This window comes from Bidens hawaiensis, unplaced genomic scaffold (genome assembly GCF_021521415.1).
Source record: "Bidens hawaiensis isolate Kalapana, Puna unplaced genomic scaffold, B.hawaiensis_p1.1 tig00039948_1, whole genome shotgun sequence".
Lineage (NCBI taxonomy): Eukaryota > Viridiplantae > Streptophyta > Magnoliopsida > Asterales > Asteraceae > Bidens > Bidens hawaiensis.
In genome coordinates this window covers 2,365-29,706 of record NW_027497022.1, presented here as the reverse complement: position 1 = coordinate 29,706, position 27,342 = coordinate 2,365, and the positions used below count along the sequence as shown (strand labels likewise).

The 27,342-nt window shown below is 37.5% G+C and overlaps 3 pseudogenes across 1 annotated transcript; all 3 read left to right on the top strand.

Annotated features, from left to right (window-relative positions):
• The first annotated feature begins 1,115 nt into the window (after positions 1 to 1,115).
• Positions 1,116 to 4,671, top strand: LOC143591594 (uncharacterized; annotated as a pseudogene). Its single transcript, XR_013145715.1, has 5 exons — positions 1,116 to 1,227; positions 2,112 to 2,229; positions 2,347 to 2,553; positions 2,664 to 4,299; positions 4,379 to 4,671. The product of XR_013145715.1 is annotated as an uncharacterized LOC143591594 (transcript).
• A 14,197-nt stretch (positions 4,672 to 18,868) lies between these two features.
• LOC143591608 (NADH dehydrogenase [ubiquinone] iron-sulfur protein 7, mitochondrial-like) lies at positions 18,869 to 23,776 on the top strand (annotated as a pseudogene).
• Positions 23,777 to 24,569: 793 nt separating this feature from the next.
• On the top strand, positions 24,570 to 27,056 carry LOC143591596 (uncharacterized; annotated as a pseudogene).
• Positions 27,057 to 27,342: the final 286 nt, after the last annotated feature.

Below are 27,342 nucleotides of genomic sequence, written 5' to 3'. Positions count from 1 at the left end.
AAATCACCCTTTAATTAAAAACAATTGTACCTGTATTTCAAATGTTTTTTTATATAAATTAGATAATCTGGTGCTTCAATCCATACTATTCTTCGTGTGTCAAGTAGGTTATTTGTTTGTCGGATTTGACACCCATCTTACGGCACAAAATTTCACTATTTATGTGATACGACACGATATTTTACCAATTTCTTATAGTTAACACAAGAATCTGGCAAAATATAGTAACTACAAAAAAGATTGGTATTTGGGACTAGAAATTTAGCCTATGATACACCACAATCAGTACCTAACGGTTATCATGGACTTTGTTTCCTAGCAAAGTGACGAATTCCTGGTCCTAAATAGTTGTTGTAGTAACTAAAAGTCACTCCCTGTTGTATGACACCAACAAGGACTATTGGTCAATCTCCAATGCATCAAAATCCAGTCCTCAAGAAAGTCTTGAGAAAGTCTTGAATCCTATAATGTTTGTCCTCAAATATGAGAAGTTTCAACCATTTAATAGTAAGTACCCTTAAGAAAGTCTTGAATCCTATACTAATAATGAGAATAATAGTAGCAACATAGTGGTAAGGTAAAGATAACAGTACAAAATCATTCCAATTCTCATACTATCTTCTTTTATAATGTTTGTCTAAGGACAAGAAAATGCATGCCTAACTTTATTTTTACAGAAGCTATGAAACGTTTAAACATACTTATATGGTTGAGAGTGTCTAGAGAACATCTTCCAATTCTGAAACAAATGATGACAAAAAAATAAAAGTAAAAATAAAGTAAAAGAATTAATAGAAAAGAAAATAAATCTCATTAAACAAGTCCAGAGGCAGAGCATATGTACCTCCAGTTTGATAAAGCATTGCATCTATCTCATCACCTTCTTCCATTTCAGTTGTAGCAGAACATGTTCAAGAGCCGTTCATTGTATATGATAGAATGTATAACTGAACTAGATATGCTTATATTAATTGTCAATATAATATAGTACTTAAGAGTTAAAATTAGTTGGCTTTTTATACAATGATATTTTGAGTAGGACCGTAATAATGAATGGCTCACCATTTAATTATAGACTTGGACATCATTTAAAATTAGTTATGCTGCTTTTTTTCATGTCATATTCTGAAGAAATCACTGCCACAGAATTCAACAATTCACTAGAAGCAAAAGCTTTGCTTGCAACTAATTGGTGGGCGGGTACAGATGCTTCATCCCATGATCATTGTACATGGCCTCATATATCTTGCAATACAGCAGGAAGTGTCAAAAATATATACTTTCACAATCATAACCTTAAAGGTGATCTGGGAAGCTTAGATTGTGCTTCATTTCCGGCCCTTGAGGGGCTTGATTTTTTTCTTGAATTAGGTGGCTTAGACAAAAAAAAGTGCTTTTAGGTATTGGATTTGAATTTAAATGCTTTTAGGTAATCCTCCATTTGAGATGGAGGATTAAAGGTACACGTAAGCAACTTCTCCACCTGTGTATCCAAGTTGGATGCCTAATTCATGTGGAATCCTCTATCTGAGATAGAGGATTACGTACACTCAATTTACCATCTTTCACCGTGGTGGACTTACCACCATATGGAATTTCATTTTTTTAACTCTTGACACGTGTCACAACCCCTGAAATCCTCTATCTCAAATAGAGGATTGTTACACAAAGAATATATGCTTGTTATGAAAGAATATATGCTTGTACGAAAGAATATATGCTTGTTACGCTCGTGAATGATTGTATTCATCATAAGAAATCCTCTATCTCAAATAGAGGATTGTCACACAAAGAATATTGCGACGCTCGTGGATGATTGTATTCATCATTTGAAATCCTCTACCTCAAATAGATGATTGTCACACAAAAGAATATATACCCGTAAATGAATTGAATTGTATTTAACATTTGGAATTAGGAAATATCATATTCGTCACCGTAAAAATGTATTTAGCTTTTTCGTGAATAAAACCTTATTTCATGTGTGAATTATGGTATTGGACTTTAAAATGTAACTCTAAGAATACTCCATCTTTCCATTTAAAGATAGGATTATAACTATTTTCCACACACTCTTAATACAATTTAAATTAACTTTGTGTTTTGTGAAGATGATGATGATGATGATGATGATGATGATGATGAGATGACGTCATCTAGCTGGAGCAAGGATGGAGGTGGTGGTGATGGAGGTGGATGTCACCGTGGAGATGGTGGTAAAGGATGGAGGTTTGTGAGGCTTGAAAGGATAGCGGAGGAGTGAGGGCAGTTTAGTAAATTAGTAGATGGATTTGTAATTTTTTTTATTATTTAAATTAGTATTGTTGTTTTATTATTTTTTATAAGGTGTAATAAGCATATATATTCTTTGTGTAACAATCCTCTATTTGAGATAGAGGATTTCAGGGGTTGTGACACGTGTCAAGAGTTAAAAAATGAAATTCCATATGGTGGTAAGTCCACCACGGTGAAAGATGGTAAATTGAGTGTACGTAATCCTCTATCTCAGATAGAGGATTCCACGTGGATTAGGCATCCGACTTGGATACACAGGTGGAGAAGTTGCTTACGTGTACCTGTAATCCTCCATCTCAGATGGAAGATTACCTAAAAGCACTTAAATTCAAATCCAATACCTAAAAACACTTTTTTTTTTGTCTAAGCCACCTAATTCAAGAAAAAAAATCTGAGGGGCTTATTATTGAAAACTGTGGTCTTAAAGGAAGCATCCCAGAAGACGTTGGTTTGCTGTCAAGTCTCACCCGTCTTCCACTTCCTGGGAATCTTCTCACTGGCAAGTTACATCTTTCTCTCACCAATCTCACCCGTTTAGAATACATTGATCTTTCTTTTAACAGTTTTAGTGGTAATTCACCTGGATCTTTAACACGTTTAGTACACCTTGATCTTAGTAAAAACCAGTTTACCTGTCCAATCTCACAATCTTATGGTTCCATGCTCGATCTCACACACCTAGACTTGAGCACAAATCAACTCAATGCATCCATCCCGAACGAAATTACTAATTTGGAAAACCTGGAAACACTGAATCTGGGTGACAACAATTTTACTGGTCCAATTCCCTCAAATGATCTTGGTACTCTGGGCCAACTGAAAGTGCTAAACCTCAGCATGAATTCCATAAATGGCTACATACCTCTAGATATAGCATATTTGAAGAGCTTGAAACATGTAGACCTTAGTCATAATAGTCTCGTGGGTCCTGTTCATCCTAAATTTGGAATGCTCTTTTACATTGATTTTTCATCAAACCAGTTATCTAGCATAGCGTTGTTTCCGAATCCTTGTTATTTACAGCATCTAAATCTCTCTATGAATCTGATGAAAGGAGCTATCCCACGTTTAAGTAGTCATTGCTTTGACTTGCAGTACTTGGACCTTAGTAGAAATGATTTACATGGAGGAATACGTGTTTTGATCCTTTCGCATTTCAAGTATCTAAACTTGTCTCATAATCACCTTACAGGAATTGTTCCCCGTGATCTTTGTTCCGCTTATGGCACAATTGATTTGTCATACAATGACTTCATGGGGGAATCTACCTGCACCAAAAGAAACAATCCCATTTTCTATTCGGGAATTTTTACCCCCATTATCTATGGATTTTCCTTTCTACTTTTTTGTTATGTGTGTTACCGTTACAAAATGTCTACCTCAAACAACATCCATCCGGAACCAAAAAAACATGGAGATGTGTGCTCGATATTGAATTATGATGGAACAATTGCATATGAAGACTTCATCAATGCTACAGAGGATTTTGACCTTAGCTACTGCATTGGAACTGGTGGCTATGGTAGTGTTTATGAAGCCAAAATGCCTGATGGTAAAATATTTGCTTTAAAAAAACTCATCGTTTTGAAGCCGAGCAACCTGTATTCAACCGGAGCTTCAAGAATGAAGTCCAAGTCTTGACCAACCTAAGGCACAAAAACATTGTCAAACTATATGGTTTCTGCATGCATAAAAAAAGCAACTTCCTTGTATATGAATACATGGAAAAGGGGAGTCTATTTTGTGCGTTGAGTGACAGTGAATTAGCTTTGGAAGTGGACTGGATGAAGAGGGTGAACATCATCAAAGATGTAGCACATGCTTTGGCATACATGCATCATGATTGCATCCCTCCTATTGTGCACAGAGACATATCAACCAACAACATTCTCTTGAACTCAGAATTGGAAGGATTTGTTGGTGATTTTGGAGCAGCCAGATTGCTCGATCCGGATTCCTCCAATCAAACTGTAATAGCAGGAACTTTGGGATACATTGCTCCAGGTATTTGCATACATTTCTTTTATGTCTATTAAATTTTGAAATTTTGTTAACGATCCTTTTGTATTTATTTGCCATGAAGAGCTTGCCTATAACATGACTGTGACGGAGAAATGTGACGTGTATAGCTTTGGGGTTGTGGCACTTGAGATCATTAGAGGGAAGCATCCAGGAGACCTCCTCTCATCCCTAAACAATTGGAATGGTCATGGTACACCGTTGGAAAACATATTGGGCAAGCGACTCCCCTATCCAACTAATAGATCGACTGAAAAGGAAATCATGGTCGTTTGTAATGTAGCAGTTGCATGCATTCTCACAGATTCAAAGTGTCGCCCGACAATGAGAAATGTGTCTCAGGAATTATCACGTTGAACTCGCCATTTGGGCTTTCTCCAGGCTTTATCATATTGGGAAGATCCCCTAATAATATTTGTGTCACTAATATAAAGTTGTAAAGTTATCCAAATTTACAAATAAAGCTATGAACTTGAAACATTCTATTGCTATACATGTGTCCTTGAATATGTTACTGTTTCCTCAGCAGCAAATAAAGGTGTGAACTTGAAACTCTGCATTGTAAACACAGATATAAATGCCTAAATAAAGCTTTGAACTTGAAACATTCTACTTATAAATAATAACTTCCTTCTCTTCCACAAGTTAACAGGTTATATTGGAGTCGGTCACATACTCATACTAGAATTACATATATATATATATATATATATATATATATATATATATATCAAATTAATAGTTACCCTCAAAGTCAACTTTAAACAAATAACTAAATCATTTGAATAAATTAAGTTGCGTTTGTTTAACAAAATTTGTGGGAATTCAAAGGAATTGGAATTAAAATCCCATGATATGCCGTGTTCGTTTCGTTGGAATTGGAATCTTAATTCCTTTTTGATGTGTTCGGTTGTCAAAGAATTGTAATTGGAATTCGATTCCTTCAAATTCCTATAAATAAAGGTCTTCCAAATCCATCAAATATGGGAGTAATTCAAGTAAATTCGTTGGAATCTTTGATCGGTCAACGTTTCGGGTGTGTTCGTATTCATGTCGATTCTCCGGGTCGTAGCGCATCGGGTCAAAGCTCCGGATCAGTTCGGGTCGACGCGCCGGGTCAATTTGGTTCGACTCCCCGGGTCTGTTGGCATTCTGTTCAACGCCGTGGGCCAGTTTGGTTCGACGACCCAGTTCAGTTTGCGTTCGGTTCGATGCCCTGCAACGGTCTGACCCAACCTGGACCGCCGACAACCCGGACCATTTCGACCGAACTGGTTTTGATTTTTATGTTTCGTGTTGGTCAGTTTTCTCGTGTTCGGTTTTTTGGTTCGTTTTGGTGATTTTATTCGGTTTCGTTTCCGTTCAGTTTTTTGATTCTTTTTGGTTGGTTTTGGTTCGGTTGTGGTTTTTTGTCTGGGTAAAAGTACCTGGCCCTACCAAAATGAAACAAAAAAAGCTAAAAGAATCAAAACCGAATAGAAAAAACCAACCACAACAAAACCAAAAAACCACGACCGAACCAAAACGAAACCGGCCAAACAAAGCAAAAACACGAACTCAATCCGAAATGAAATTGAAAAGGCAGACCAATAGGAAACAAAAAAATCGAAACTGAACTTAAAACGAAACTGAAAAAACCAACCAAAACAAAACAATAAAAAATGAAACCAAACTGAAACAAACCCGAAAAACCGACCAAAACGAAACAAAAAAAAAAGAAACCGGAATAAAATGAAACCGAGAAACCGACCAAAACGAACCGAAAAGCCAGATTCCGAATTGAAACGAAACCCAAAAACAGACCAAAACGAAACAATAAAAAACAAAACCGAACCGAGAAAACCAACCAAAACGATACAAAAAAACAGAAACTGAACCGAAAAGACCAAAATGAAACAAAAAAACTGAATGGAAACAAAGCCGAGAAAACTGACATAAACAAACCAAAAAAACGAAACCGAATCGGAACGAAACCTAAAAAACCGTCCAAAAGAATCTAAAAATGAACTCCAACTGAAACGAAACCGAAAAAACCAACCAAAACGAAACAAAAAAACCAAAACCGGTAGGGTAGAAACGATTCGGTTTGTCGGCGGGCCGGGTCGTGCCGAAACGTTGTTGGGCGTCGGTATCACGGGGGAAGAGTTGGTGGGGGGGGGGGTCGGGCCGATTGTTTACAATTCATTAGCCAACCAAACACGTTAAGCATGGAATTAAGATTCAAATTCAAACGAATTCCAATCGTATTGGAGTGTTTAAATTACAAAGCACCAAATGCAATTCCAATTCCAAAAAAAAATAAACATAGAAAATCCCAAAAACATTTATTTTTTGATATATATAAATCATTGAGACGCCGCCTTCTTCGTTTAACGTTGATTCTTCGGCCTCGGCTTTGAGACTGTCTGAGCGTATCGATATATCATACATTTGTTCTTAACTGGATAGTGGTAGCCTCTTTCTTCTTGCTACTTTTTCCTCATGTAAGTCTTCTTCTACAAGGAGTTGGCCTTCAAGAGCTGTGACATGTTATATGTATACGTTATACAGCGTTCAACTAGTCCTTTAATCAAAAGCACAACTCCACCGACGCCGGAGTTAGCCTCGTTCTTCTTATAGATAAAAACCATGTCACGCAAATAAAAAATGTATTCCAACTCTACCGTAGAAGTAGAGATGGCAATGGGTATGTGGCGCTTTTAGGTAATCACAACCCCATACCATACGATTATCTACTATAATCCCAAACCCGGCCTGAAATAGTCTTGTTGGCTCTGTTCGTTGAAACTTGTCTAGACTTTCTTACCGTGATGCTTCATCAAACCAATTGTCGGGTAATTTATCTTTTCAAAATGCATTTAATGTACACCAACTAGACCTCTCTATGAATCTTATCACAGGAGCTTTTAAAATTGTTCTCGTTTGCAAAGACTTACAGTACTTGTAAGTACGTTTAACGATTTGGAGCTCCCATATTTGGTGTTTGTTTTAATCAGTTTCTGAAACAGAATCTGACTGCGATCATACAAAGTCTCAGGTTTACAATTTTAACTCACAATACACTGCTCCAAAATTTGAGGATTTCAATTTCAGCAAAGTATCAAAATCTAACCAATGAGTAACCCTAAGTAAGTATTGCCCCGAATCAGAGAAATTGATAAATAATATTAACAGATTACGCGCACATATTAAGACAAAAACAGCAAAATCTAATGTTAATGTCACTTGAATGAATTAAGTTAGAATTAAGAGAGGGAGGCGGAGACGTGACGGAATTGTTCTGATCTCCGATTATGTAGAGAGGTGCGACGACATTGACGAGATGAGAAAATACGAAAGCCTAGTCGAACATTCATTACGAAACGCCTCGTCCCCGTTAAAAGAATCTCATTTAAGTGAAAAACATTTGCTTTTTACTTATTATATTTAGAGTTAACTACTCGGATGCTCTCTGGGTATACTCATAGTGGAGTCCCAATAATTGTGTGTTGCGGGTAACACATACTAAAGATTCAACATGACCGTGAAATCTTTTGTCGAAGCATTCAAACGTGGAAACTCTCTTTTGAGTAGGTCCATAAGAATTAATGAATGGCTTGTGTTTTTTTTATTTAAGTTTCACTTGGAATGGGAGTTAGACAAATAAGTAGGACCATTGTGGATTGCAACTTATGAGAAAGATACCCACAACCCTTAAGATGGGTTAGAAACTAATTATGAGAAAAGGACTCTGTTTTGACCAATCTTTCCACTTCTCCGTTGACTTAGAAAGGTAGACTCTTCTAGGCAGGGGACATACAAATTAAAAAAATACTTCACCAAATTCTAAGTTATTACCTGTTGATAAACTTTTACAATGAGGTCTACTTCCTCTACTAATACAATTTCTCCAATGCACACTCTCACTCATCTTCTTAAGTTGTTTTTCATGTTATATCCAAAAGAAAACACTGCCACTCATTTCGACAAATCCTTAGAAGCAAAAGCTTTGGTTGCAACTAATTGGCGGCCACAATATGTAAATACTTCCTCACATCATCATTTTACTTGGCCTAATATGTGTTGCAATGAAGCAGAAGTGTCATCGAGATAAGCCTTTACAATTATAACCTTTAAGAGCCTGTTTAGTATGATGTAGTGGAATGGACGATGAAATGAAATGAGCAAGGGAATGAAATGAACCATTACTATTCTATTGTCATGTTTGGTTACACTGTAAGAATGAAATGATTCATTACTTTGTATTGTTTGGTAAACAAGAAAAGACAATGTCACTCAAGTCCCGTATCGATAATCAACACACGAATTAAACGACTAACTCTCGTTTATATTAATCAGAACATATAACTCTAAAAACTGATTACAAACCCTCAAACCCTAACTCGGTTTGACTCTTGATGAACCCTAACTCGGTTGCATCTAGATGAACCATAACTCGGTTACATCTCGAGTGTGCCTTTGGATGAACCCTAACTCGGTTACATCTCACACAACACATCACCATCTGTAATGTCAAACCATATATTGGTTTATATAGACTAACCTAACTTGCTAATCAAGACGTTACCTATTATAATTACAATACAATCAGGAAACATAACATAACTAGAAAACATAACCAACTATGACCAGCTTGTCAATATTGGTCCCTCAAATTCACCGACTTGTGACTTAGAGTCCGAAATTACTTCCAACAATCACCCCCTAATTTCTGACTCGAAATAGGTGAATCTTCAACTCCAAGCATGTCTCTTTTGCCCTGTTTGATTTGATCCATGAACTTGACCTTCTCGGTTTTCACAACCATCTTGGTCTTCATAATCTCGGTCTTGATCTCCCAGAACTATCCTTGATCCATGACTGTGTTATTTCGGGCCCCCGAACTCGACTACCTCTGTGACCTTGTCCCGACCATTCACTCGGTCGTATGAAATCGCATAACCACTCCTTTGGCTGCAATCCCGGTCATCTAATCGAGTGAACATCAATCTTCCTTGATTTTCTTTTCACGGATCACCCATTTTCTCACCTTGATCCGTCACAGATTAGTTCTTCTCGAACACACTTTCTCAGCAAGTTGATTGCTTCACACAAACGACTCACTCTTTGATCAATCTATCACGGATTGACAATTTTCTTCTTCAAAGGTGTCACAACGTGCCACCCAAGTCACTAAGGTAAACACCGATATCACACTGTACCACCCCGAATCACTTAGGTAAATTTCACACCCCTCGCAGGTAAATTTTCAAACAATCTGAATCACTCAGATCGTTGTTCTACAGTTGCCTTGCACAACCCCTTGCTCCACTCCGTTGGAACAAATACGAACAACTCCGTTCCGAACAACTTTTCAGAACCGAACCCACTTGCTCAAATCTTGGTTAAAACCTAACTCATTTAACCCGCATAAAATACGAACTCTGAATTAAACCGTCTTGTTTAATCCAAATAAAAACCAATTTTATATTCAACCCAAACTAGTTGAACCAACAAAAACAGAAATTAAACCAACTTGTCTATATTTTCTTCTTTTAATTCCACGACACAACACCATAACCTATTTTAAGAATTCCTTGTTATTTGCAAAAGCCAAATTAAAGCTCCTTGACTTTTATGACCAATCACCGATCCTCTGCTACAAAATTGAAACTCTGAAAAACCATGCAAAAACCACTGTGCTTGCTACAACCAGTGTTTTGAAACCCGGATCGGACCAGCCGGTCGGACCGGGACCCGGTAAGCACACCGGTCTGGGCTGCAGTAATTAACCCGTTTTCAAAAAACTCCGCCGGTTTTAAGAGGTGACGGTCGGACCGGACCCGGTAAACCGCCGGGTCAACCGGCAAAAGCATTTTTTTTAACTATTTTTATAAGTTTTTAATTAAAAAAAAAAATCTAAAACTATCAAAACTCAAAGCCCGTATCGCAGCTTCATATCATTGTCATCTTCGATCGGAGTGGTAGTAGAAAAAGAAGAAAAATAGAAGAAAAAGAAGATATTGCAAGCTATAATAATGGCAGATCTAAGATTATTATCATCAGTTATGGTGAACAATGGTAGATGTGAGCGGCGGTGGTCCTATGAGCAGCGGCGGCCGGCGGAATTTGGGAGATAGCGGCGGCTGGAATTTAGTGATGTAGAAGATGGCCTTTTAGGGTTAAGGAAAAATAATGCAGAGAGTCAATGTACTGATTATTTACTTTATTAAAAAATTTTATCTCTACTTTACATATTTGGCCCTTCAAAGTTTCAATAAAACTTAACAGTCCATCATTATCAACTCTATTATATATAAAATGTAAATATATTATTTATTACGTCATCCGGGTCAAACACCGGTCCGCCCTCCTGGGTCGGTCCGACCTTTGACCCGATAAGACGACCGGGTCAACGTCTGGGCCGGGTCTGAAAACATTGGCTACAACACCCTATAAGTGGAATCTTTTTGTTCTCCCTGCCCGAACAGCCTACTCGCCTCCAGACGTAACAGTAAAGAAAGACGCTGCAAGTTCGACTTACCCGGTGCCCTCGTAAACTCGCCGATGATTTAAGAACTTCGAACATCGTAACAGCCAACAGCCGCTTGCTGTTTCCGTATGTATACCGATCACCGACTAAACCAAACCTTCCATATTGATCGCCGTATCAGCTCCGACCGTGAAAAGCAACTCCGATTCGGAAACCCAACTTGGTTCCGATATGTGCTAGTGACAGCTCCTCCTCAAGCCACCGCTCTCCGCTGATCACTGTACCGTTAATCCGCCTCACCGCCGATCAAAGTTAACTTGATTATCGATTTCTTGAACTTGGCTCTGATACCAATTCAAGTCCCGGATCGATAATCAAACACGAAATAAACGACTAACTCTCGTTTATATTAATCAGAAAATATAACTAAAAAAACTGATTACAAACTATCAAACCGTAACTCGGTTTGACTCTTGATGAACCCTAACTCGGTTACATCTCGTGTGTGCCTCTTGGATGAACCCTAACTCGGTTACATCTCACACAACACATCACCATCTATAATGTCAAACCATATATTGGTTTATATAGACTAACATAACTTGCTAATCAAGACGTTACCTATTATAATTACAATACAATCAGGAAACATAACATAACTAGGAAACATAACCAACTATGACCAGCTTGTCAATATTGGTCCCTCAAGTTCACCGACTTGTGACTTAGAGTCCGAAATTACTTCCAACAGTCACCTCCGTCGTTGCCACAAACGCTGCCATCGCCAATCGCCACCACTACCATCACCATTTTTTATTTTGGTAAATTTTAGTTATTCTAATGTAGGGATATATGTGTGTGTGTGTGTGTGTGTGTATTGTTGCCATTTGTATTTAATTCCTTCATCTTTTTCTTAACTACCAAACAACACGAAGTAATAATCTATTTTATTTAAATAAATTAACCAAACTAGACAATATAATTGTAATAATGCCTATTTCATTCATTTATCCATTCAATTATCTCATACCAAATAGTTCCTGCTTAATATGGGAAAAAAGACCACGGTTAATTTTTTTAAGTTAAGTTTTTAATATTTGAACAAATTGTTTGTTATTTTCAAGAACTGAAAATGGTTTTTACCTTTTCAACAATATATAATGATAATATTTGACCAATTTAACAACTGGCTTTTGTTAGATACATTTATATAAAAATAAAAATAAATTTAAATTTTCCCCAAAATTGTCTTGCATGACCATGAAATCAATCCGAAATGTTCTAAAGCATGGCTGAAACACTCGAGCGTAGACCACGATATATATAACGAGTGGTTTGTATTTTGTTTTAGGCTTGAACACACTAAATCATAAATTATTGCAAAATTGAACACCATGACAGTGAAATTTGCAATGTTCCAAAGAGCAATTTAAACACTGTGGAAACTATATTTTGAGTAGACCATGATAAATATAACGAATGGCTTGTATTTTATATTTGACTTGGAATAAGATTAGGAAAGATGGTACGTTTAAATTGTGGATAGCAATTTATGAGAAAGATACCCCAAATTAACCCCCAGAGGACCGTGATAATTAATGAATGGCTAGTATCTTATGTTTCAAATTTTGACTTGGACAGATGGTATGTTTAAATTGTCGCCAGCAATTAATGAATAAGACCCCCCCCCCCCCCCCCCCCCCAAAAAAGAGGGGTTAAAAATTTTAAATTAGGAGAAAACGACTCAGTTTTGACCAAGCTTTAAAAAAAAATTATAAAACACCATGTTGGAGTTTAAACATGTGCACGTAACTACCGCGACTTTTTTACGTTTTAGACACAAATAACAATGATAACACAATAAATCGAGATACAACGTCATGCCAAAATACTAGTCCACGAAATCACCGTAGTCCTATTGTTTTAACACCGAAATTTAGGATGGCGACCAGAACGCTCGCATTCGACTACTTAAAGAATTGGCATTTATAACACGGTTTATGCCCTAGAAAACGAGCACTATAACTCAACCATCCCAGGTAAGTAAATCACCTTCGATCCTTGGAATCTTTTTGTCAAATGGTCATTTTATAGTGTCTCGTTTTCTATGATGGCTACAAACCCGATATAAACGCAACCTTTAAGGGATTTAAGGTAAGGATACCTTGGAAATACTATGAAAGTGTGTGTATGTGAACATTTAGGATATTGGTGAATTTTAAACAAGTTTATAAATAAACATGCGATATGAACAATAAAATAGAGTAAACACGTATGAACACACGTATAGGACCCTAAGCATAACAATTCTAGGTCGTTACGTCTAACTACCTATCCTAATTGTCATGGCTCTGATACCAATCTGTCAAACCCCGACCAAAGGTGGCGGAACATGCCGGGGTGCAACGATTGCCCATAAGCGCATGACACTATTTAAAGCGACAATATTTAACAAACTCATTTCATCAACATCAAAAATGTCACATAACCAAATATTCATAAGTCAAATACAACAAAATATAGCAAATCAAATATTGTTCATTTTTGCTAATATCCTAATGGTATTTGTGACGTTTTCTTAACTGAACTCCATAATCAACCTAGATGCAAACCTGTAACATTTCATAAAATAAAGTTTATTAACACAAAGGTTGGTGAGCAATTCATAAGTTTGGACAATATGTATATAGTAAGAAACGCCACAATCTTGTATACAAAACCACAAATAAATAACAATAATTTGGATAATATGAGGTCGCTAATAAGAATACATTAGCGGCACCGTCTATAAGAGAATACCAAATAGATTCGGATTTCATGAGGTCGTTAATAAGAATACATTAACGGCACCGTGCTATAAGAGAATACCAGATAGTTCACGGATTTATGAATCAACCTTCCAAAAGCGGTAAACACATAAGCATATAATCATGTAAGCATAGAACACCAAATCGAGCATTTATTTAAGTAAAGTATGCAATAACATTTGTGGTTTAAGACTCAAGTATAAAGCATTTGATTTGAATAAGTATGAAATGTCACCCCAAAACAAAATATAGAGAACTAGGTATGAAGTTACCCACGTTCAAGTAATAAACTTGAAAGATTGATTATTTGGAGAATTGCCGGAATGACGAGTTAAACGTATGAAGCCTAAATAAAAGAAAGTTTTGGATTTAGAAAGGTTGTCTTGAAGATCTTTAAATAAGTAATTGTTGCAAAAAGTAAACAATTAAAGTTTAAGGTTTAAAATGTAACTATTTAAGAATTTATAATAATAACCCTTTAAAAATGTAAATTTGCTCGAAACCAGGTTAAAGTATCTAACTTTAATATTTACTTAACCTATGTTAAGTAATAAGGTGAGAAAATGCTAAATGCAAGTTCCTTTGTGACAAAGATACTAAAACGGGTTTTTAACGAGTGTTCGGGTTGTTGGTTCGGGTCTTGACAATTAGTCAAACCTAAAGTTAACTTTCCAAAATAATGAATGTTATGAGATAACTCAATAAAACTTTATAAAACTTAACTAAGTATGTAGATCTATTGTTTTAGAACTAACAACGTACGTTAAGCAAGTGTTCGGTTTTGTCGGTCCAAGCTATGTTATGAGATCAAGTTGGATCCAACAATTCCAAGTACTTAAGAAAATAATTAAAATCATTTTGTAAACTATTTTAGAGAAATATACAAGTCTTGATAGCTAAAAACACACTTGTGTAACTTAAGTGAGTAAAAATCGGATTGGTTCGGTTTCCATCTCACAATATGTTCCTTGATGGTCTCCATATGCCCAAATATCATAGATCTTGTATAATAATTTATAAATGAGAAATATTTAAGTTTTACAACTAAAAAGTTAACAACAAGTCTTTTAAGCAAAAGTTTCGGTTTAGTTCGGTTTACATCTCCCAACGAGTTCATAGATGGATTCCACATGCTTAATATTAAAGACTTGTAAAAATGATTTTTGAAGCTCAAATCTAACATTAAACATGTTTAAACAACTATTTTAACAAAACTAGTAAACAAAAGTTCGGTTCACGGTTTGGACTATTTACGGTTAAACCGAGGTTAGTCTCTACAAACCTCCACCATGGAACTTCATAAATATGAAAAAAAAACTAAAAAGAGTAGAAGTTAGTCATAGTTAGTATGTGCAAACAAGTTATGTAAGTGTGTGCATATATCAAGAACATGAAGTCTGTAACAACTTAGGTTGGGGTGTGACAAAGTCCTCCATGAAGCCTTGCCTTACGAGGTCGAAACTTAACCGATCGGAACCGGAGAAGTAACTACCAAAGGAAACAAGGGGTGTGCATTATATATATGTTGTACCGCCATATTCAAGAGTTAGTAATGTTAGATGAACAAGTTAGAATGAAAGACTATAGTTAGTTTGACTTGAGAAGTCAAAACTTCAAGAACACATAAGAAATAACAACCTTGAATCTATGGAGTTTTGAGGGAGTTTTTGGAGATGTAGCAAGTGTGAAAATGAAGGAGATGGGTGTGAATATATAGGGTAAGGGTCAAAGCTTATTTACAAGGTTCTCTTTTATGTTTTGCATGAAAATAGATGGGTTAAACTAGGGGTGTTCATCGGATCGAATAATGGATTATTCGGGTTATTCGATTCGGGTTATTCTCATTTGAAAATTTTTGGACCCTATCTGAAATCCGATCCGATCTGAATTAGGAATATTCCTATCCGATCCGGATCTATTCGAATTCAATTCGGATCGGATTCGGATATATCCGAATAATCCGAGATTATCCGAATAATCCGAAATAAACCTAAAAAGTTTTCCTATTTTTTTGTTCCTAACATTTAATAGTTTAGAATCACAATAAACATATAAACCGGAAAATACGAATTATTATTAACACAAATTTTAAGTTTAAACTTCAAATAATTATCTAATAAATATACCCAACAGGAAATAGCACTAAAAACATGTTTTTAATTCGGATTAAACGGATATCTGAGACCCGAACAATCCGAATTTTTGAAATTTCCATATCCGAATCCGATCCGAATCCGAATTAGTTATTCGGATATTCGGATTGATCCAATCTGAATAACCGAGTAAGAATTCGGATCGGTTTATTTGGGTTTCGATTTCGGTTCGGATTTCGGTTTTTTTCGGATTTCGGATTTCTTGAACACCCGTAGGTTAAACAAACAAGCAAAGCACAAAACAACAAACAAACTAAAAATTGTGTACATGGATCTAGGCGTCGCGCAGCCTCCCCTTGGCCTTCTGGTCGCGCGGCGCGGCCTGATCAGGGGGGGGGGGGCTGGCCCAGCTCGTCTTTTGTGGTTCGTTTGTGCGTCCGGAAGTTCGTTTTTGATGTATTTTGCTCGTTTTAAGTCCGTTTTCGAATCCGTAAAAGGGGTTTTTCAAATTAAACAAATGGGAATGATTTGGTAACATAAAAATCCAATATTTTATATATCATGAGTTTCGGTTTACAAAACGGGTCGGTTTACAATATAAAACAATACAAATACGGATACAAACAAGACTCGAATTTGACGAATGTCACAGTATGCGACTTTGAAATGAGGCTAAGGAAATGTATGCGAGTCTGGGATTAAGGCTAAGGAAATGTATGCGGTTGGATGAGGCAAAGGATTGTATGCGAGTTGGATGATGCTAAGGATTGTATGCGAGTTGGATGAGGCTAAGGATTGTATGCGAGTTGGATGAGGCTAAGGATTGTATGCGACTAAGTTGTATGCGAGTTTGGATAAGGCTGAGATTGTATACGAGTGTGATGTATTCGAGTTGGGAATGTGTGCGAGTCTGGTTTTGTAAAGCAAGGAATGCATGCGACTTGGGATTGTATGCGAGTTGAATTAGGCTAAGGATTGTATGCGACTAAGTTGTATGCTAGTTTGGATAAAGCTGAGATTATATGCGACTAAGTTGTATGCGAGTTTGGATAAGGCTGCGATTGTATGCGAGTTTGGTAAGCTAAATAAGGAATATCACTTACTAACTTTCTTATCACCCTTTACAATACACACCATATGCATGAATATCACACCTTTCAAGCAAGATATCACATGCACCAACTAAAAACACAATTATTTGAGAATCAAAACACCAAAACCAACCACTTTTCAACCAAACTTCATCATCTTCTTGAATATTTCAAGAACACAAGAAAACCGAAAACCACTTATTTCCTCGAAAATTCCGTCTTTTCACACACAAGACCAAAATCCAAGGTTGTGACCTAAGATCTACAACTAGTCGAGCCCGAAAGCGCTAATACCAATTGTAGCTTCCGAAACCGGATCAAACAACAAAACAAACTAAATACTAGTTGTTCTTGGATCAACCTCACAACTAGTTGGCGGAAACAACTAGTTGGACCGAGATCTCGGATCTTGTATGTTGGTAGGGGAGGCCAAAACTAAGAAAGAAAGAGAGGTTGAGAGAGTTTGCAAGGACTTAGACAAAAATGAAAGTGCAAGAGTTGTATTACAAGGTTGAGTTATGGAGAAATGGGTTAAGTGACCCTTTATATAGGGTCCCCATTTCTCCAACAATTACATTTTGTCCTTACAAAATAAACGTACTGGGTACGTATTACACCGACTTTTAGCGAATATAAAGACATACATAATCCTAAAACTAATATAGAATATTAGCCCTACAAAATTGTTTTATTTTTTAAATTTATTTTTTCTTTTTTCTAAGATTTGGTCGGTTCTTAAACGGGTTTGATTCTCCAAAGTGTGAACTGGTATACGAATGTACGGGTTGGGTCGGTTTAGAAACCAGCTTTGCTCAAACCAATTTAGTGATGCGATTACTGGTTTCAACTTGGTTGTTTTCAACACCTCTATCGACAGACACTTTACCGAAGATAAGTAAAATTATTTACTAAATACCGTACCGGTTTTTTGGGTCCATTACCGCGACCACTTAAACTAAATTATTACGATACCGACGCCGAAAACATAAAAAACCAAACACAATTACAGATATAGATTGTTCATTCCTAAATTGAACCGCCTAGACCTCATTTCTTCATTATCATCATCATCATCATCATCTTCATCTTCTCCAAAACAACACCGATCACCTCAAACCCTAGGGTAGCGTTTGGTATACGGAAATGGAGGATGAAATGGAATGATCCATTGTGAGGGAATGAAGAAAAGTGTGTTTGGTTGATCAAAGAAATGGAATAACCCATTACCTAGTTCATTTCATTCCCTCTAAAATACCCCAATTTCATTCCATCCATACCCCATGTTTTTTTTTCATTCCATTCCCTCCTTCAACCTATATCACCTCCACCTCCACCTCCACCACCACCACCACCACCACCACCCACCATCAACACCCACCACCACCGCCGCCACTGCCACCAACCACCACCATCGTCGTCCACCACCGCCACCACCCACCTCCACCAACCATCGCCATCAGTGCCAGCCACCCAACACCGCCAGCCGCCCCTCTGCATATATCAACCTTCGCCCCACCATCACATTTGCCGCCCACCGTCACCACAGCCCACCACTACCACCAATCACCACCATCATCGTCCACCGCCGCCACCACCCACCTCCACCAACCATCGCCATCAGTGCCAACCACCCAACTCCGCCAGCCGCCCGTCGCATTCATCAACCATCGCCCCACCATCACACCCGCCATCCACCGTCACCGCTGCCAACCACCACCTCCACCATTACCGCCACCACCCACCCATTACCACCTCCACCCCATTACCACCATCCACCTCCAACCACCATTATCTCTTGTTGCCCACCACCACCCGCCACCACTAACCACCGTCACCGTCCACCAATGCCACGACCGCCACCCACCTCCCACCACCACCACCACCAGTCACTACCATTTTAATTTTAATTTTTCTTTTTTTCTTACCTACCAAACAATGCAAAGTAATGATTCATTTCATTCCATGTGGTAACCAAACATTTCATTGGAATGGTAATAACCTATTCCATTCCTTTGTCCATTCCATTACCACGTTCATTCCATTCCGTCGTTCATTCCATTACCTCATACCAAACAGACCCTAGGGGTTCCAATGACTCTCCTAGCTCGACATTCCCACCGCCTGGCCTACTCGCGTCATCCCAATGAGCTGCTGCATCGATCCACACCACCCTCCCGTCATTATCCGAACCCTTCACCTCTCCGGCGCCGTACTCTCGACCAGGACCACCGTCAACAGGCTCTACAGAAGGGTTATCGAAAACAGCAGAGTTTGTGATATCAAAGGTAGATGAACCGGGCCCATGACGTTTGGGCTGGCGTGCTGTGTGGTTGAGATGATGCATACGGGAGCTGCTAGGTATGACTTGGATTGGTTGGGATTATTTTCAGACCGTGCGAGTCCCAGACAGTCTGATTGTATGATTGTTGCGGGTACTCTTACTAACAAGATGGCTCCTGCTCTTAGAAAGTATGTATCACCGTTTTTCCCTTACTTTTATATGCTTGTTTTGTGAATATGTTTATAGTTCAATTGTGTTCTTGAACGTTCAATATTGAGTTCGTTTAAGTTCATTTATGTTTGTTTGTTCATTAAAGGTTTTTAATCTTTTTATTTACTTTTCTAATCTTATCATATAAGATTTAAGTAACTTTATTAACCATAAAAAAAAATATATATGAGTATTATGTAATTAGTTCATATGTAAATATAACATATCAATATGAATGTTAAAAAGAGACATCAACACAAACTTGGTAGCTGGACCGAAGCGCTACTGACCTTGACCATTTTAGGTTAGTCAAATTAAATAAAATATTGTTTCTGTTTGTTCGTTTGCGTTTATGAACAAGTTCATATCCTTGATGAACGAACACAGACAAGAAATTTTGTTTGGTTAGCTGTTAGGGAACCATTCGTTTACAACACTAGCTCGTAATGTAAGTCGTAGTTTGCTAATTGTTTTGAATGGCGATTAGTAGGCTGTAGAGATAAAGTTTCTGCATTGTATTGTGTATACTTGCTGTATAGGGTTTCAGGACTATGGACTGTATACTGTTTTATGTTTGTGGGTCTTTTTTAAAATAAGATGCTACAAATATAGGAGATTTTAAAGGAAACTGGTAGCAAGTTAGAAATTTTTGACCGGTAATTAAGCTTTGTTTGTGGTGCTTGAATTCTGTGTTTTGGTGTCTTTTAAGAGCAGATTAGTGTTTTGACGTGATTGACAATGCCTTTAGGACTTAGGAGTGAGGAGGACTTTACTCACAGTAGTATAGTTGAGTGCTTTTAAGTCGAGGTCCTGCTTGCATGTAAGGCCCCGAACCCGGTAGCCCTACTTTAGCGTCGGATTTACTCATAAACACAGTCCTTCAAATCAGAGTTTATTAAAACTTTTCGCGGAATATAAAACATCAATCATTTGTTACAAAACATTAAATCTTTTCTTTGATACCATAACACAAAACTTTATATTTAACACATCTTTACTTCTTTCTTCAGATGCCAGCCGTTCAATCCATGCCATGCGTCATCCTCTTGCTAGCTCTGTAATCGGCTCACCTGCGTGCATACTAAAAGTCAGCTACGCTGAGTGAGTTCTAGTTAATCAGGCAACATACAATCTATTCCCATATATTACTTCCCGTATCCGAAGACACATATTACTACCTTAACCTTGTATAAATATCCATAGGAGGATCGTCACGTAATATCTATTAAAAGAACCATTACCATTACCCTACCATACATAATTTCCATAGGAGGAACACCATACTATCCATAGAAGGAACACTTTACTATCCATAAAAGGAACACTATACCTTCCATAAAAGGATCACTATACCTTCCATAAAAGGAACACTATACCTTCCATAAAAGGAACACTATACTTTATTATTTAATATCCATGTAAGGAGCTAGTCACTTCCCTTGACGATACGTGCAATATCCGAAGATCGTTCACGTACCGTCAAGCAATCAATCGTATCGATCACATATACCATACACGGCATACACATAAAATTATATCCTTTCGTTCATACTTTCTTACTTTCTTTTGTATTATCTTACTTTCATATCTTACGTTATAAAGAGCATTACGCCCTACATTCCTCGAGTATTACTAGGGCTCGGAACCCTCTTCGTAACCATACAACCATACGTTATCATTTCTTTCTTCTATTATCTCTATCATGTTCATACACGTAAACATACATAACATACTTACCTTATTCTTAGCGCTGCAACCTGACAGTACGTGCAATATCCGAAGATCGTTCACGTACCGTCAAGCAATCAATCGTATATTTCACATTATCCATATAAGGCATACACTTATCTCTTAGGATAAATGTATTAACAAACATATTGAGTATGCACACAGCCCCGAAAACGTAACACATAAATGGGGCTAGAACTCACCTGAATTCTGCTTCTTTTTCTGATAGCTGTAAATCCCTTCTCTATCTGAGCTCGGCTGACTGTACAAGTTACACGTATCAATACTCGTCTGATCTAATCTGGTGGCCTAGTATTAGCTTACTTTAACTTATCGCTTTATAATTTATTTTCTAATCAAACTTGGCTTTAGGCGAAGTTAACCCTCGGGCGAACTTAGCTCTACGCGAAGTTAACCTTAGGCGAACTTAACTTTACAGCGAAGTTGCCATCAGGCGAACTTGGCTTCAGGCGAAGTTGTCATCAGGCGAACTTGGCTTCAGGCGAAGTTGAACCTTAGGCGAACTTAACTTTACAGCGAAGTTGTCATCAGGCGAACTTAGCTTGCAGGCGAAGTTCATCAGGCGAACTTAGCTTGCAGGCGAAGTTCATCGCGTTGAAGGCAAAGTTGCCCAGATGAAGGCGAAGTTACCCAGACAGCCGATGTTCGGTTTCTTTTCAGCATTTTGAGCGATTTTAACACCCTTGCTATGGTTCAATATCCACCCACTACGCTTCCCGACCATTTTTGGTCGCTTATACACTAAAAAGCTTGGATCTTTAAACCTCAAAGATCAAGAATCATACCTTTTTGGGCTTGTTTGGATCTCGTTTACTTGCTTATCACCACTAATCGCTCTCTCTCTCACTCGGGTTTGCCGGGTCTGCCCGGATCTGCCTTCGGTCCGGCGGCGGTATGTGTGTGGTGTGTGTGTGTTAGGGAGTTTGGTGAAAATGAAGATATTTTGGGATTTTGGGGGTATTTATATCCCTGAAATCCCATTCTCATTTAACCCATCTCAATTAATCCAAATCCATAACCAACGTCCATTACCCGACACTAGCCCGACCCATACCAACCTCTATTCTTTTATTTATTTCCTGATAACCCAAGTAACTTTCCCTCTATTATTAAGTAATATAATTAATATTATTTTGGAATTTTCGGGATGTTACATTGCAGTTTTGATTTTTGATTATGTTTGCAGTTTTGTTCATGTCCTTTTGTTGATTCTGATCATGTTTTGATGATTGTTTTTGGTTCCATACTTCCAGTGATTCCACACATGTTTCACATCTTACACATTTTTACTACTTGCTTTAAGGAGAAGGTCTGGGAGAATGATTTTAAATTGTTAAGGTGAAATGTTTATGATGAATACTGGAGGTTCTGTATAATGATTAGGCATTTACATCATTTGAATTATGTAGCTGTAAATCTGTGAACTTTTATTTTAACATGATATTTAGGTGGTTCTTTGTATATGTTTATATAATTATTATGTGATATTGATAATTAAATAATCAAAACAGTCCATTAGTGTAATAAGATGTGCTGCATGAGATATAGGCATATAGCTTAGATGTGCTTCTGTAGGTTGGAGTTGCATTATTGCCTCTAATGATCCTGAATTGTTAAGAGTGTTTGGATGATTTTCGTTATTTAAGCATGTAGTAGATAAAATGACCTAAAAAACTATCTTATATTCACAAGTATATTATGATGAAATATCAAAAAGCTTTTCTATCATCTAGTCTTCTTTTTCATTATATATCATTAATATGAGCATTGTTGTAGGGTGTATGACCAGATCCTGAGCCAAGGTGGTGATCTCAATGGGTAGCTGTGCAAATGGCGGTGGATACTACCACTATTCATACCCTGTTGTTAGGGGTTGTGATAGGATTGTACCAGCTGACATTTATGTCCCTGGTTGCACACCAACAGCTGAAGCTCTTTTATACGGGTTACTTCAGCTGCAGAAAAAGATCAATAGGTGTAAAGACTTTCTTCATTGGTGGACCAACTGAGATCTGTGCTGTGTTATGTGCATTCGATATGCGCTTTACCAAATAAATTGTGTATGTGCTTGTGTGTTTGTGTAGAGAGAAATTATGAGACGCCTCAAGAATGGTTTTTGTATGCTTCGATATGTAATATTATGTGTTCGATTGTTGTGTTAAGATGGGGATTGAATAAGGCACCCAAAAATGATTGTTTTGTATAGACTCTTGAGCAATATATCTCAACAGTTTTCTGCATACTTGGCCTAGAATTTTTATTTAAAGAAAAATATATGCATTTGTATTTAAGAAAGAGGTAAATCATGTATTAAAAAAATGCGTTGTTATAATCTTCTATTATCTTCAAATTATTAATCAAATCTTCATGTACTGTAACATGTGAAAGTGAGAATGTTGTAAATCTGTTTGTTTGTGTTGGAAATTATTAAAAAGTTTTAAGTGATCACAATTTCATAGACATATACTAGGGATGAGCTTGGTACCGCACCGGTATCGAAAATATCGATTCTGAAAATCACAAATGCTTGGTACTTGTATTGAAATTTTCGGTTCGGTACTGGTATTGAAGGTAAAAATTCGGGAAATACTGGTACCGTACCGATCCCAAAACTCAAAACTTTGGTACCGGTATCAAATTTGCTCATCCCTAGCATACACCCCATTACACTATCTGAACTCTTACCAATTACTCTGGTGTTTGTGAAATGTATTACGTAAGATGATCGGTCAATTTTTTTACTAGGACCACTGTGGAGACAGTCCAGCTGCAACATCGATTCAACCCTTAAAAGGGGTTAGAAATTTTGGAAAAAAGACATATTGTTGACTAAAGGTTCCTTTCTGTCGTTGACTTCCAAAGTTACACACGGTTTGGGAATGCATTTATATATAATTATATATCCAATACGACTTGAGAATCCAAAAAGCCACACTCGTTCAGTTAGTTGATAAATAAGCAATAAATAATATATTTATATAATGTGGCATACTAATGCTACTGCTCATCTTCTTCTTATGATCCTGTTTTTCATGTTACCACAAACCTCCGCCACTGATTTCAACAATTCATCATTAGAAGGAAAAGCTTTGCTTGCAACTAATATGTAAATGCTTCCAATCATTGTAATTGGTATGGAATCGACTGCAATGAAGAAGGAAGTGTCACGGATATATACCTTTACTATCATGACTTCTCTTCATTTCCAAACCTTGTTGCCCTTGAAATTGTACACTGTGTTCTTGAAGGAAGCATCCCTGAGCAGATTGGTTTCCCTCACGAATCTCACCAGGTTAGAAAGCCTTTATCTTTCTTATAACAATTTCAGTGGTGAGTTACCTGCTTCCCTTGCTAGTCTCACCCATTTAGAATCCCTTTCTCTTCGTAATAACCAACTTACGGGCCCAATCCCACCATCTTATGGTTCCATGCTCAATCTCACAGTCCTAGGCTTGAGCACAAACCATCTCAATGCATCCATCCCAAACGAAATTGGTAATTTGCAAAACCTAATAACATTGAATCTGGGTGACAACAATTTTAAACCTTAGCATGAATTCCATAAGTGGCCACATACCTCCAGATTTAGCAAGTTTATGGAACTTACAACATGTTGACCTTAATCATAATAGCCTTGTGGGTTCTGTTCATCCTGAACTTGGAAATATTTCGTACCTTGATCTTTCATCAAACAAGTTGTCAGGAAATGTATCATTTCGGTGCAATGCTTGTTATTTAAGGTATCTAAACCTCTCTATGAATCATATGACTGGAGCTATCACAAGTTTATCAGTTTGCAAGGCCTTTCTCTTTCAGGAAACAATTTCAGTGGTGAGTTACCAGTAGGCCTCGCCAGTCTCATCAATTTGAAATACCTAAGTCTTTCTATGAACTGTCTCAGTGGTAAGTTACCTCTCTCTTTCACCAATCTCACCTGTTTAGAAGACCTTGATCCTAGTGAAAACCAACTTACGGGTCCAATCCCACCATCTTATGGTTCCATGCTCAATCTCACACACCTAGACTTGAGCACAAACCATCTCAATGCATCCATCCCAAACGAAATTGGTAATTTGCAAAACCTAGAAACGCTGAATCTGGGTGACAACAATTTTACTGGTCCAATTCCCTCAAATGATCTTGGTACTCTGGGCCAATTGAAAGTGCTAAACCTCAGCATGAATTCCATAAATGGCTACATACCTCTAGATATAGCATATTTGAAGAACTTGAAACATGTAGACCTTAGTCATAATAGTCTCGTGGGTCCTGTTCATCCTAAATTTGGAAAGCTCTTTTACCTTGATTTTTCATCAAATCAGTTATCTAGCATAGCGTTGTTTCCGAATCCTTGTTATTTACAGCATCTAAATCTTTCTATGAATCTGATGAAAGGAGCTATCCCACGTTTAAATAGTCATTGCTTTGACTTACAATACTTGGACCTTAGTAGAAATGATTTACAAGGAGGAATACATGTTTTGATCATTGCGCATTTCAAGTATCTAAATTTGTCTCATAATCACCTTACAGGAATTGTTCCCCGTGATCTTTGTTCCGCTTATGGCACAATTGATTTGTCATACAATGACTTCATGGGGGAATCTACCTGTACCAAAAGAAACAATCCCATTTTCTATTCGGGAATTTTTACCCCCATTATCTATGGATTTTCCTTTCTACTTTTTTGTTATGTGTGTTACCGTTACAAAATGTCTACCTCAAACAACATCCATCCGGAACCAAAAAAACATGGAGATGTGTGCTCGATATTGAATTATGATGGAACAATTGCATATGAAGACTTCATCAATGCTACAGAGGATTTTGACCTTAGCTACTGCATCGGAACTGGTGGCTATGGTAGTGTTTATGAAGCCAAAATGCCTGATGGTAAAATATTTGCTTTAAAAAAACTCCATCGTTTTGAAGCCGAGCAACCTGCATTCGACCGGAGCTTCAAGAATGAAGTCCAAGTCTTGACCAACCTAAGGCACAAAAGCATTGTCAAACTATATGGTTTCTGCATGCATAAAAAAAGCAACTTCCTTGTATATGAATACATGGAAAAGGGGAGTCTATTTTGTGCGTTGAGTGACAGTGAATTAGCTTTGGAAGTGGACTGAATGAAGAGGGTGAACATCATCAAAGATGTAGCCCATGCTTTGGCATACATACATCATGATTGCATCCCTCCTATTGTCCACAGAGACATATCAACCAACAACATTCTCTTGAACTCAGAATTGGAAGGATTTGTTGGTGATTTTGGAGCAACCAGATTGCTCGATCCTGCATGGCAAATAAATACGAAAGGATCTTTAACAAAATTTCAACAGTTAATAGACATAAAAAGAAATGTATGCAAATACCTGGAGCAATGTATCCCAAAGTTCCTGCTATTACCGTTTGATTGGAGGAATCCGGATCGAGCAATCTGGCTGCTCCAAAATCACCAACAAATCCTTCCAATTCTGAGTTCAAGAGAATGTTGTTGGTTGATATGTCTCTGTGGACAATAGGAGGGATGCAATCATGATGTATGTATGCCAAAGCATGGGCTACATCTTTGATGATGTTCACCCTCTTCATTCAGTCCACTTCCAAAGCTAATTCACTGTCACTCAACGCACAAAATAGACTCCCCTTTTCCATGTATTCATATACAAGGAAGTTGCTTTTTTTATGCATGCAGAAACCATATAGTTTGACAATGCTTTTGTGCCTTAGGTTGGTCAAGACTTGGACACGGAGAAATGTGATGTGTATAGCTTTGGGGTTGTGGCACTTGAGATCATTGGAGGGAAGCATCCAGGGGACCTCCTCTCATCCCTAAACAATTGGAATGGTCATGGTACACCGTTGGAAAACATATCAGACAAGCGACTCCCCTATCTAACTAATAGATCGACTGAAAAGGAAATCATGGTCGTTTGTAATGTAGCAGTTGCATGCATTCTCACAGACCAAGATGGTTGTGAAAGCCGAGAAGGTCAAGATCGTGGGTCAAATCAAACATGGCAAAAGATACATGCTTGAAGTTGAAGATTCACCTATTTTGAGTCAGAAATTAGGGGGTGATTGTTGGAAGTAATTTCGGACTCAAGTCACAAGTCGGTGAACTTGAGGGACCAATATTGACAAGTAGGTCATAGTTGGTTGTGTTTCCTAATTACGTTATGTTTCCTAATTGTATTGTATGTATAATAGTAATGTCTTTGATAGCAAGTTAGGTTAATCCTATATAAACATGTCATGGTTAGACATTATAGATTGTGTGGTGTGAGGTGTAACCGAGTTAGGGTTCATCTGGAGACACACACGA